Source organism: Camellia sinensis, chromosome 4, assembly GCF_055761805.1.
Source record: "Camellia sinensis isolate YWXY chromosome 4, ASM5576180v1, whole genome shotgun sequence".
Lineage (NCBI taxonomy): Eukaryota > Viridiplantae > Streptophyta > Magnoliopsida > Ericales > Theaceae > Camellia > Camellia sinensis.
In genome coordinates, this window is record NC_138964.1 from 51162947 (window position 1) to 51177180 (window position 14234).

Here is a 14234-nt window from a genome sequence, read left to right on the forward strand (position 1 = left end):
TCTCCTTTTTCCTTTTAGGTGTAGGAATTAGAGTTCTATATCAGTGATGTATTCTTTTAGGCATAGGAATTAGAGTTCTATATAAGTGATGTATTCTTTGTATAATGAATTCAATCTAATATACAAAATTTCTTCAGAATTCTTACATGGTATCAGAGCGGTTTGATGATTCGAAACCCTAGAGCCGTCACCATTGTTCTTTTGTTCGTGCCTTCCTTCTCTCAGCTAACTCAACTGGTCAACTCATTTGTTCGACTCGTCGTCATCTGTGTTCCTTTGGTTCGTGATCATCTGAAGAATCTCTCTCTCTACCTCTAGTTCATGCGATCAAAGTGATGTCCGACTTTGTCCCTCACAATCGCCTTCGGCTCTCGTCTCTCACGATTGGTTTTTTTCTCTCTCTTTACTTCTTAATATTTGTAGGTCTCTGCTTTGGTTATTATATTTTGAGCCCACCTGGTTACTATATCTCTTATTAAGGACCTTCTGCAGTTTGTGGGTTCTGTAGTTAATTTTTTTCTTATTACAATTTGACCTATCTGGTTCTGGTTTTGGGTTATTACACTTGAACCCCTGCGTTTTCAAGTTATTATGATGTCTCTGACTTCAAATGAGTGTGCTTTCTGTCATATCAGAAGGGCCATTGGAAGTATCACTGTCCCAAGAAGGGATGTCAACCTGCCACGTCTTCTCAGCAGTCTCAACTTCAGTTCTGCACCCCTTCTCCAAATATTTTTCAGCCTCCCATCGGTTCTACTGTATCTGCTCCGGCTCCTGATCCTGACCTAGTTTCCTTGAGTGCTCAGATTAGTCAGCTTCAACATATACTGTATACCTTCCAACCATCCCTGTCTACCTCCATTGTTTCCTCTCTTCACTCAGGTTTGCCTGAGTCTTCTTCAAGTATCTCTTCGTCTGTTTGAATTTTTGACTTTGGTGCTTCTCATCATATGACTCATCTCTCCTTACTTCAAAATTGTATTCCCCCTCCCTTACCTATTACTGTAAATGCTACTAATGGGTCTAGTATATCTATTATATCTGTTGGGTCTGTCCTACCGTCTGCTATGTCTATTGTCTCTATTCCATCTGTCTTTTATGTTCCTTAGTTATCTGTCAGTTTATTATCTATCAGTCAGCTTAATGCATCTGGTTTTGATGTTATCTTTTATTTTTCTATCTGTTTTGTGCAGGATTAGATGTCTAAGCAACAGATTGGGACTGACCGTAGAGTTAGAGACCTCTATGTGGTAGAGAGCTTGCATCTGCCTCTGGCAACCTTTCTGACTGCGTTTTCCTCTTTTCAGTTAGATTCTCTGTCTAGTCCTTTCTACTTGTGGTATTCTAGATTAGGACATTTGTCTGCTGATTGCTTACGGTCTTTAGCTCAATCTGGTATATTAGGTAAAGTTTCTCCTAGTGAACTTACTGAATGTTGGGGGTGTAAACTTGCCAAAATGACAGCCTTACCTTTTCATGAAAATACTTCTATATCTGATACACCATTTTCTTTAGTTCATACAGATGTTTGGCGCCCTTCTCCTGTTCTCACCAAAAGGGGTTCTACGTACTATGTGTCATTTGTTGATGATTGTACCCATTACACTTAGGTTTATCTTATGGCTTATAAGTCTGACTTCTACCAGATATACCGTATTTTCCAATCTATGATCACTACGCAGTTTGGGTCTACTATTAAATTGTTGCGGTTTGACTTGGGCAGGGAATACTTTGAAACTAAATTCTGTGAATACTTGGCCAAATTGGGTTCCATTCACCAAACTTCATGTACTGATATACCTACCCAAAATGGTCGAACTGAGTGTAAACACCGTCATCTTCTTGAGACAGCTAGGTCTCTCCTTCTCTTTGCCTCCGTTCCGACTCCGTTTTGGGGTGAGGCCGTTCTTACTATTACTTTTCTTCTCAACCGTATGCCTACCCCCCTTCTTTCTGGTCGGTCTCCTTATGAGACTGTTTTCTCAACTTCCTAATTACTCCCTCCTTCGTGTGTTTGGATCTGCTTGTTTTGTCCTTTTACCTCGTAAAGATAGGACCAAACTTAGCGCCCAGTCTGTCCTATGTGTCTTTTTGGATTATAGTCTCACTCAGAAAGGTTATCGTTGTTATGACCCTATTTCCTGTCGCCTTTATGTCTCCTGCCATGTTGCCTTTCTCAAACATCTACTTTACTTTTAGCTTCCTCCTCTCACCGCCCCAGTTTCTAAAGAGGATTTGGTTCATATTAATCCATTTCCTTTTGAGGTCCCGTTTGATGAGTACATCGCCACTGTTCCTCCTGAGCTTGTTCCATCTTCTCCTCCTGCTTCACCTCTGGCTGCTTCTCCTCCTTCGGCTTCTTCTCTTCCTCTGTTTTTAGTTTATTCTTGTCGCAAGGCTCCTTCTCCACCAATTGTCACTGCCCCTACTGCTGATTCCCCTGCTTCTGACGACTCTAATCCTGCTGCACACCGATATCCTACTTGAGCGGGTCATTCTCCAAACAGGTTGAGTTGGTCTGATACATGTTTTTCTGCTTCCTATCGTACTTTTCTGTTTGCTATTCACTCTTTTTCAGAACCTCAATCTTACAAGGAGGCCTGTCAAGATCCTCATTGAGTTCAAGCTATGGAAGATGAGTTGTCTACTCTACAGAAAAATAGTACTTAGGAGTTGGTTCCTTTCCCTACTGGTAAGAATCTGATTGGTTGCAAATGGGTCTACAAAGTCCAGACTTATTCTGATAGTTCTCTTAAGCGCTACAAAGCACCTCTAGTTGCCAAAGGTTTCTCCCAGGAATATGGTATTGATTATGAGACATTTGCTCTTATTGCCAAGATGACTATTGTCTGTAGTTTGATCTCTGTCGCTGCTATTCGTTCTTGACCTCTTTATCAAATAGATGTTGAGAATGCTTTTCTTAATGGCTATCTCACTGAGGAGGTTTACATGCATCCTCCCCCTGGCCTACACCATTCCTTTAGCTAGGTTTGTCGTCTTTGGCGTGCTCTATATGGTTTGAAGCATTATCCTCGTGCTTGGTATGATCGCTTTCAAACTGCTATTACCGAGCTTGGATTCCATCCTTCTGCTTTTGACTCTGCTTTATTTCTGAGACATACCTCAACTGGTTTTGTTGCTCTCTTACTATATGTGGATGATATGATCATCACTGGCTTTGACTCTTCTGCTATCTCTAAGGTCAAGCAGCATCTCTTCCGCACCTTCGAAATGAAAGATCTGGGTCCATTGCGATATTTTCTTGGTATTGAGGTTCCTTCTTCTCCAAAGGGCTATTTTCTATCTCAGGCTAAGTATTTTAATGAAGTCATTTACCGTGCTAGTCTTACTGCTACTAAGGTTTTTGATACACCTATTGAGCTTAAAATGAAGTTCAACTCTACTGATGGTGTCCCTCTAGATAATCCCGCTTTATATCACGAGCTTGTGGATTGTTTAGTTTATCTGACTGTCACTCGCCTTGATCTTGCTTATATTGTTCATGTAGTTAGTCAGTTTGTTTATGCTCCTCACTCTACCCATTGAGCTGCTTTGGTTCGCATTCTTCGCTATCTCAGAGGTACCATCTTTAAGGGCTTACTGTTGTCATCTACTTCCTCTTTGGACTTGGCGGCCTATGCTGATTCTGATTGGGCTAGTGATGTTACCGATCGCAAGCCTACGTTCTCTTGGAAAAGCAAGAAACAATCAGTCATTGCTCGCTCTATTCCCGAAGCTGAGTATCCTGTTATGGCTCATGCCACTGCTGAGATTATTTGGCCTTATTGTCTCCTGTCTGATTTAGGTGTCTCTCAGTCTTCTTCGACCTTTCTCTATTGTGACAACCGCAGTGCTATTCAGATTGACCACAATACTATCTTCTATGAGCGGACGAAACACATTGAGATTGATTGTCACTTTGTTCGCCAGCATCTGCAGTCTTAGCTCTATCTCGCTTCCTTTCATTCCTTCAGCTTTGCAACTTGCGGACTTCTTCACCAAGACTTACACTACCGCTCGGTTTTAGTTTCTTCTTAGCAAACTTTCCGTGTTTTCTGCTAAAACACCTTGAGTTTGAGCGGGAGTGTGAGAATATATATTGTGTTTCCCTTTTTGGTCTAAGATTTTAGGCTTAGGAATTGCCTATATTAGGTTTCTCCTTTTTCCTTTTAGGCTTAAGAATTAGAGTTCTATATCAGTGATGTATTCTTTTAGGCTTAGGAATTAGAGTTCTATATTAGTATGTATTCTTTTAGGCTTAGGATTAGAGTTCTATATAAGTGATGTATTCTTTGTTTAATGAATTCAATCTAATATATAGAACTTCTTCAGAATTCTTACAACATCCAACGCAAAAAATAGAAAAATATATCATGTATTATCAACCCAAGTTCCCTTACAATCTCCTCGCATGTAAGATGACATAGACTCATCAACTTCATCAAATGATCAACTTCTGGCAATACATTTATTAATCCATGATGCTCTATAGAACAATCATTGAGCTCATCATCCCTATCACAAGGATATTGTCTTTGAGGAGGTTCCAGCACAATTGACCATCTCGGATCAAGTTGATCTTCTACATAAAAAAAACTTGTTTCGCTTGGAAAGCCAAAATGAAATAATCCGATTTGTGGCCTATCCTTCCAAGCTCAACTAATGTAAAACCAAGTTCATCCACTTTAATTCCCTTCTTGTCGTCAACCAATCACACTTGAATACAAGAATCTTGAACATATGATAATCAAGCTATCATATCTCAACAATAACCCCATAAAAACTCATTTCTGCAAACACGGGATTCTTATCTTTGTAGATTGAAACTTGCATTGTCGTCACCACTAAACTAACTCCATCGTAGTTTTTGTTGCAATAACGACAACTATTTATAATAACTCTGCCGGGGTTGTTAACAACTCCGCCGGTCCCAAGCCCATAGGATTAAAGCAGGATAGAGTAAGTAGAGAAGTGCGTCTGGGGTACTGTGCGATAAACGAATACCCACTAGACTAAAAAGTAAGTTTTATAGAACAGTTATTAGACCAGCGATGTTGTATTGGACGAAGTGTTAGGTAACCAAGAAACAACATGTAGATAAGATGAATGTGGCTAAGATGAGGATGCTAAGGTGGATGTGTGGCAAGACTAGACAAGACAGAATTAAAAATGAGTATCTACGGGAATAATTAGGAGTAGCACCGGTAGAAGATAAATTGAGAGACAATCGATTGAGATGATTTGGTCATATTCAACGGAGACTAACAAAAGTAGTATTGAAGAGATGCGATGCAGTGACGGTAGATAGGAGAACGGGTAGGCCTAGATTAACGTTGGCTAGCGTTGTAAATAGAGATATGGATCTACTTAATTTGACTAACGAAATGGCCTTTGATAGAGCCGCGTGGAGAACAAAGATTCATGTAGCCGACCCCATTTGATGAGACTTAAGCCTTGGTTTGGTTTGATTTAATTTGGTAATGACAACTATTTATGATATAGCTAGAACATTTTGTAACATCAAAACGAGGTCCTTGTGCTATCCACTTCAAGGTATTTGAGATATTATTCTAGGCATTTAATTCATCTGAAACCTGTTATGTGGCTAAACTCTTAGCTATAAGTTTATTAATGATATACAAGAAGTAAAAAATACACATTTAATTGTCTCAATACCTTTTCACATAGCCAATAAATAAATGTGTTAATGTGTTGAATTTGTAACCATTTCTAACTTTTTGATTGATAAGGATATTCTTGCTTCAAAAAAGCCATATTCTCCCTATCATCAAATTATAGATAAGTAAAATATGATCAGTTAGCAAATACATCACAACTATTGTGAGACAATAAAATTGTCACAAAAATGGAGATTAGTTCTTACTCAATGTAAGGTTGAACAACACCTTGTGTTTTCAAGCACATAATGATGTGCACATGACAACCTTGTAAAGCCCTTCCAATTTTTGTATAATTATCAACTGTCATGTTCCTAGTAGGAGGAATCCCAATTGTATCCACTCCAAATAAGTACTCTGTACAAAACTCAACAGCTTCTTCTACAATATAACTTTCAGCAATGCAACCTTCTGGAAAATTACGATTACAAACATACCCTTTTAACACATTCATGAACCTCTCAAATTGGTACATCCGTCTAAAGTGAATCAGTCCACAAAGTTTGACTTCTCTAACAAGATGCACTGTCAAATGAACCATGATATCAAAAAATGATGGTGGAAAGAATTTTCAAATACACATAATGTGATCACAAGATCTTCATGAATTTCATCTAATTTTGGCACATCCACCACTTTGCTTCAAATAGCATTGAAAAAGAAACATAATCTCGTAATGGTATATCTCACATGCTTAGGCAACACGGATCGTATTGCCATAGGTAACAATTGTTGCATCAATCTATGACAATCATGCGACTTCAAACCATAAAGTTTCAAACCTTGCGTTGATACATGAGTAATAAAATTTGAAGAGTATCCTTCTAGAACCTTGAGTACGAACAATTGTGCGCATAAAAGAATGAAAAGAATTATTTGGCTTACCAATCAACGAGGTGGAGACCATGTACATATAATATATTCATGATACAATTTAAGAAACAATATACACAAAGATTCCTATAATCAAAATAATACCTATTCTAATTTTCATATTCAAACATAATATTTCGATTTCTATATTCAACACTCCCCCTCAAGCTAGCGTGGAAATATTCAACAAATGCAGCTTGTCAATGGAAGACTGGTGCAAAGTTGGTCCCACAGATTTTGTGAACATATCTGCCAACTGCTGAGAAGTGACAACAAATGGACACACAATGCCAATCCGAACCTTTTCTCGAATGAAATGTATGTTAACCTCAATATGCTTGGTACACTCAAGAAGTACAGAATCAAAAGATAATATAATGGTAGATTTGCTATCACAAAATAAAGAGGAAGTAACAATCTCCTCAAAATTTAACTTTGCAGAATCGAGTGAATCCAAAGAATCTCACATGTCCTATGTGTCATAGCCCAATACTCAGCCTCTGCAGAAGACCTAGAAACCACCGCTTGCTTCTTACTTTTCCATGAGATAAGATGATCACCATAGAAAGTACAGAAGCCAAAAGTACAATGTCGATTAGTCCTAGATCATATGTAGTCTGCATCGGTGAAACAGGAGAGCTCAGATTGGAGACCAGCAGTAAAGAACAATCCCAAGCCAAGAGAAGTTTTTAAATACTTCAAAATATGATGAACCACATCAAGGTGCTCTTTACGAGGTGCATGCATGAACTGACTCACAACACTAACTGCAAATATCAAATCAGGTCTAGTGTTGGTCAAATAAATGAGGCGTCCAACCAGACGTTGATACATGCCTGGGTCATCCAGCAACTCACCAGACTCTAATATGAGTTTGACATTAGGATCCATAGGAGTAAAAGCAAGTTTACACCCTAACATACATCCTAACATACATCCTAACATACAAGTATCCTAAAGCAAGTCAAGGGTGTACTTTCTTTGAGATAAGATCTCCTCCCTTGAGCAAGCCATCTCAATTTCCAAAAAATATTTGAGACATCCCAAATCCTTAATATCAAAAGGTTAGCCCAAGTCCTTCTTTACTTGACCAATGCCGACAGAGTTATCACCTGTAAGAATAATATCATCCACATAAACTAACAAGACTATACACTAACCTGTAGAATTCCGGCGAATTAAACAAGTGTGATCAGAGTGGCACTAAACAAAGCCCATAGATATAATAACAGAACTGAAGCGACCAAACCATGCTCGTGGAAACTGTTTCAGACCATACAAGGATTTGCATAACCGGCACACTTTTCTCGAATACTCCCCCTTAACCCGAAAGCGGGTGGAGGAGCCATATAAATTGCCACAAGATCTCCATGGAGAAATGCATTCTTGACACCAAACTGATCAAGAGGCCAAGAATGAGATGTTGTAAGGGAGATAAGGAGACGTACAGAAGTAAGCTTGGCGACCGGGGCAAAAGTGGCACCAAAATCCTTGTCAGGAATCTGTGTGAAACCTTTGGCCACCAAGCGGGCTTTGTAACGGTCAACTGAGCCATCAGCGAGGTACTTTATAGTGAACACCCATTTGCAACCAACTATGCTTTCCTTAGGAGGTAAAGGTACAAGATCCTAAGTGTGATTCTGTTCTAAGGCTGCCGTCTCAGTCTGCATAGCCGCTACCCATTTGGGATTCTGAAAGGCCTCAAATACAGAACGAGGAATGGACTCCGACTCAAGCTTGCCAAGAAAAGAATGGTAAGAACGGGAAACCTTGTCATAGGAAAGATATTGGAAAATAGGATGATAAGTACTACTCAAATAACTCAAACGAATTGGAGGATGTCGATCCCGATGTGGGTTATGACGAGGAGGTGGGGGAAAAGCTAAAGGAGAAGAGTTACCTGACCTAGAGATCGGAGAGGCGGCAAAGGGGGCTAAGTGCGTGGTTAACGAGAGTATACTTGCAATGAAGGAGGAGGCAAAGGTGGAAAAGGAGGAAAGGGGACAGCCTCATTCTCAACCTCATCTAAAATGGTCACCCGGTAAACAGTGGAAGTAACAAGAGGACGAGCCTGCAAAGATGGGTCAGTACTAAAGAAAGGAAGATCCTCACAAAACGTAACATCCAAAATGTAGTGAAAGTGACGAGACACAGGGTCATAACACCTATACCCTTTGGACATGGAAGAGTACCCTAAGAAGATACAACGAATAGATTTGTCATCTAACTTTGTGCGAGTGGGACTCCGATTTTGAACAAAACGAGTACACCCAAAGACACAAGGTACGAGTGGAAACAGAGTGGTGGTGGGCATAAGGCTATGAAACGGAGTGAGTCCATGCAACACATGACTAGAGGTCCTATTAATGAGGTAAACAGCAATAAGGACAGCTATATGCCAATAAGACTTGGGAACACCCATATCTCGAAGAAGACACCAGACAACAAACATAATACATGGTTAGCAGAATCGCAATCCGGATCATAGGATCTCACGATTCTACGATCTCAGTTGGGCCAAAAGTTCCAAATCACACTAGGATCTTAAAGTCACTAAGATCCTAGTCATAAAATGATGTAGAATCGCATACGATCCCAATTCTACTTTGATCCCAATCCTACCAATTTTTTTTTTTTTACTATTTATTTCTTATATATATGTGTATATCTATATAAAAAATTTGACTATAAACTCATTTTTCAAATGTCTTCTCTAATTTATGTTAACATAGAATATATATTATATCAAATTTATCAATTTTCTTTAATCCTTCTAAAATCATGTAACAAAGTTTATCATTATCGATAATTTTTCATTTTATTTTGCATTAAAAATAGGATCTTCCAATTCTTGATCCGATTCTACGATCCGATCCATTAGTCCCTCCCAACGATCCTACTTGGGATCCCAATTTAAGAACCTTGACATAATATGACGGTTTTTGCGTTCAGTAACACCATTTTGTCCCGGGCTCCGAAGACAAATAAGTTGTTGAAGAATATCGGTTTAATTAAGATGGGAACGAAATGCATTAGAAATATATTCCCCACCATTATCAGAATGGATAGTCCTAACAACTGCATGAAACTGAGTTTTAACCATCTATAAAAATTGGACAAAAAGAGGTAGACGTCAGACTTACGACAAATTAGATAAACCCAAGTGCACCTGGTGTGATCATCAATAAAAGTCACATAATATCTATGACCAGAAAAAGCAGTGACAGGGGAAAGGTCCTAGACATCAAAATGTATAAAATCAAAAACACTAGGAGCACTCACAAACCACACAATGAAACTTGGAATCTTTGCAAGCTTTATCAAATGAAGGAAAAAGTTGACATAAATACTGAAAATTAACATGACCCATACGAGCGTACCATAATTCTAAAGTTTGAATATTAAAAACATAAAACATGGAAGCAGGCAAAACAGAGGCCTGAAAACTAGCTAAGGAAGAAGAGGAAGGCTCATCCGATGGATCCCCAAAGTAGTACAGCCTATCACGCTCATAGCCCTTCCCAAAAATCCTCTTCGAACTCAGCCCTTGTAAAAGGCAAGAGGAGGGTAGAAGATGATAGCACAATTAAATTGTTTGGCAAGACGACTAACAGATAAGAGATTATACACAAAATTTGAAACATATAAAACGGATGATAAAGTAATGGTAGGGGATAAAGACACTACACCCTTATGACGAACAGAGGATAACGAACCATCAGCAAGACAGATTGGGCAATAGTAGTAGGGACTGACGAAGAAAGAAAGAAAAACTCACTCGTCATATAATCATTAGCCCCAGAATTCAGAACCCATGAGGGACTAGCAAACCGAACATGAAAAGTAGTAGAAATACCTGTTGCAAGGATGGCAACAGTGGTAGATGATGGGCCAGGAGAACTGGTAGTAAGAAATCTAAGCTGAGCCTGAAGCTAACCAATTTGAATCTGTAACTCCAGTAAATTAGGGAGATGAGGAGACCTAGGAGCACAATTAACGGAATCCACTAGAGCCGCAGTGCAAGGGGTGCCACACCACGAGGGCGAAAGGAACGTTGCCTCAACTCAAGATGAAGTTTGAAGCAACGAGCCTTAACATGGCCAGAAAAACCACAATGATGACAAATAACTAGACCAGTAGAACCTCGAGAACCAAGAGTGTGATGAGAAAGAGAAAAATCAAAACTAATTGGAACAGGCTAGGTAGGAGTGGCAACAGGACGAGGTGAGGCATGAGGGGCCGGGGATCACAATCCCCATCCCCGATCCCCCATGGTGAAAATTCCCCCGGCCCCGGCCCCGGCCCTAGCCCCTATCCTCGATGGGGAACATATCACCGCCCCCGCCTCCACCCCCGCCCCCACTCCCTAACAGGGATCGGGTTTTCCCAACCCCGAAAATTCCCAAACCAAAAAAAAAAAAAAAACAAAAAAGAGCAAAACAACAGCTATCTCATCATCATCAACATCAACAACAACTACAGTCTACAAAATCATCATCAATGATCATCATCATCAACAACAACAAAATGTATATCTATATCCTCATCAAGATCTTGAAAACCAGTGTATATATATATATATATATATTAACTTAAATCAAAAGAACAGTGTGAGAGAGGGCTAGAGGGCGACCAGTGAGAGAACAATGGCAGTAGATCTGGAGACGAGGTAGCAAACGGAGGTGTGAGAGAGAAAGAGAGAGTGGTGGTGGTGTCAGTGATGGTGGTGCGATCAGCGGCTGACGGTGGTGCTCAGAAATGTTCATGGCAGCTCAGATCTGGAAGGAGCTCTCCGTTGCCGATCTATCTCTAGACTTCTCCGTCGCGGCTTAGATCTGGAAGGTGCTCATTCATCTCTAACAGAGAGTAGAGGGAGAAGAGAGAGAGAGATATTATATATAATATAATAAGGCCTAAACACAAATATATATATGGGACTGTTCAGGGCGGTCGGACTGGGGCCGGGGCACCTATCACCGTCCCCGACCCGAAAATCATCGGGGATTCAATTTTTAATACCATCCCCAGCCTTGTGGGGGTAATTTTCGGGAAAAACTCGTTCTAATCGGGGTCGGGGGGTCGGGTCTCCCTCGGGCCAAGTTCAAATTGCCATCCCTAAGGCTAGTTGGGTATATATCAGTAAAGAATGGATCAGTCATGGTGGAAGAAGAGGGGTTGAAAAACACACCAACATAGCAAAACAATCCAAGAAAAAATAAGAAGCCAAAAAAAAACCTCAACGGCTTACCTAAATAGATGCTACCGCATAAACTCAGTAGCCCAAAAGAATAAAAGGACAGACAAAGGAGCTTAATACATCAGTCCAATCACTCCAAGAAGAGGAAAAGAATAGCCACGGACCACCTAAAGAAGGCCTACCGAGGTGAAGACAAGGAAGGAGAGGGGCTGCGAAGGCTAGGTTGAGGTTGTCAGTGGGAGAAAGGGCTGTTAGGGCTAGAGAGAAGGGGGACAAAAAAAAAAAAAAAGGCAGTCGGTAGTGATAGGTGGTTAAGACAGAGACAGAGACGGCTAGGGAGGCTCTGACACCAAAAAATTGGCAAGCCCAACCCACATTCTCCTTAAAACCCAGGTATTAAGGAAAGGGAAACTGAAATCTTATAACTAGCACAAATGGGGCAACTCCAGGCGATATGGGACGCATTCCAACACACTCTCCTCAACCACAACATACACTAGCCGGAACAACGTCACACCAATCCCAGGCCCAACCAGGCTCTGATACCAAATTGAATGAAAAGAATTATTTGGCTTACCATTCAACTAGTTAGAGGCCATGTATATATAATATATTCATGATACAATTTAGGAAACAACATACACAAGGTAAGATTCCTCTATCAAAATAATTCCTATTCTAATTTCCATATTCAAACATAAGATTTTGATTTCTATATTCAACATGCATACCTTTCTTTTCCCCTCCTTAGACAATGTATAACATGTCAGAGGCAAGTATGTTCTCTTCTCTCCAATTTATGATGCCAGATCTTTATGTAAACCCATGTCCACAAGATCTAAGCCAGAATTAATTCCATCCTTCATTTTTCCTAGAATATGAAGCAATGTGCTAATGATGCCGACACACACATTCTTCTCAATGTGCATAAGATCCAAGTTATGTCGAACATTTCCAATATGTAAGATCAAAGAATATCGACTTCTTCTTCCAACAATTTGTAGTGCCAACATCCAATGATTTTTTATTCTTCTTTCCCCATTAGGATAATCCCTTCAACTTTCTCGAGTATCTCCTCTCCACTTAATGATAATGGAGGCAATCCAAAATCCTACTCATCATTAAAAGCCTTCTTTTGCTTTCAATGTGGATGGTAGCATGGAAGAAATTTTATGTGGCTTGCATATGTGATCTGCTTTAACGCATTTCAATATATGGGAATACGTTCCATCACTGCAAATTGGACACACATAATATCCCTTCACAAAACAACCACTAAAATTGCCATATGCTGGAAAGTCACTTATTGTCTATAATAATACAACCTTCAACCTAATGTGTTGTTGTCGGTAAGCATCATAAGCTTCAACACCTACATCCCATAACATCTTCAAATCATCAATCAATGGCTATGAAGCACGGACACGGACACGGACACGCATACGGACACGGACACGGACACGGGACACGGGAATTTCTAAAAAATGGGGACACGGACACGGCAGGGGACACGGCAAATTTTTAAATTTTTTTATAAATATTTTTATTTGAATACATATTAATTATTTTATTTATTTATTATATTTTTAAATAATGTGTTGTAATTAATTATTTTATTTTACATACATGTATTTATTTTTTTATTTATTAATATGTATAAGTATATATTATCTTATAATATGTATTATCCATTATCTAATGAGTATATTTATGTTATATAATAACTATTATATAATATATAATAAAATAATAATAGTTATTAGTTATATAATATATAGTTATTATATATTAGTTATATATATTATATATAGTTATTATATAATAAAATAATAATAGGTATTAGTTATATATATTATATATGAATATATAATAATTATAATAGTTATAATATCAATACATGAAGCCAGACGGGAGAGAATCGAGAGAGAGGGAGACAGAAGCAAGGAGCCGATCGCGATCAGAAGCGAGAGAGAGGGAGACGATCGCGATCGCGATCGCGATCAGGATCAGAAGCGAGGGAGAGAGAGAAGGAGAGAGAGAAGGCGAGAGAGAGAGAGAGAGCTCTGCGAAGGCAAAGGCGAGACAGAGAGAGAGCTCTGCGAAGGCGAAGGGGCTGGATCGAAGGGGCTGGATCGTCGAAGTAGAATGGGGCTCTGGATCGTCGATCGAAGTCGAAGGGCTCTGGATCGTCGCCGACCAGGTTTGTTCTCGTTTTCCCCCTTTCAGTTACTCTTCTCGCCGTGTCCATGGCGTGTCCAGATTCGGACACGCGTGTCGCCTGCAAAAAAATAAATTAAATTAAGGGGACACGCCAGATGCCGTGTCCCGTACGTGTCCCCGACGTGTCCCCGTGTCCCCGGCGTGTCCCCGTATCCGACACTGCCACGGCTTCCATTTTGCCGTGTCTATGCTTCATAGATCAATGGTGCCAAGAAAACATCAATATCATTTACCAAGTCATTGTGGACCTCATATTAACAATGATA

At 39.7% G+C, this 14234-nt stretch overlaps 1 protein-coding gene across 8 annotated transcripts in view; it reads right to left on the reverse strand.

Annotated features, from left to right (window-relative positions):
• LOC145824629 (uncharacterized) overlaps positions 1 to 14234 on the reverse strand; it is a 43638-nt gene that overhangs the window by 5471 nt on the left and 23933 nt on the right. The gene's annotated exons all lie outside the window — the stretch shown is intronic.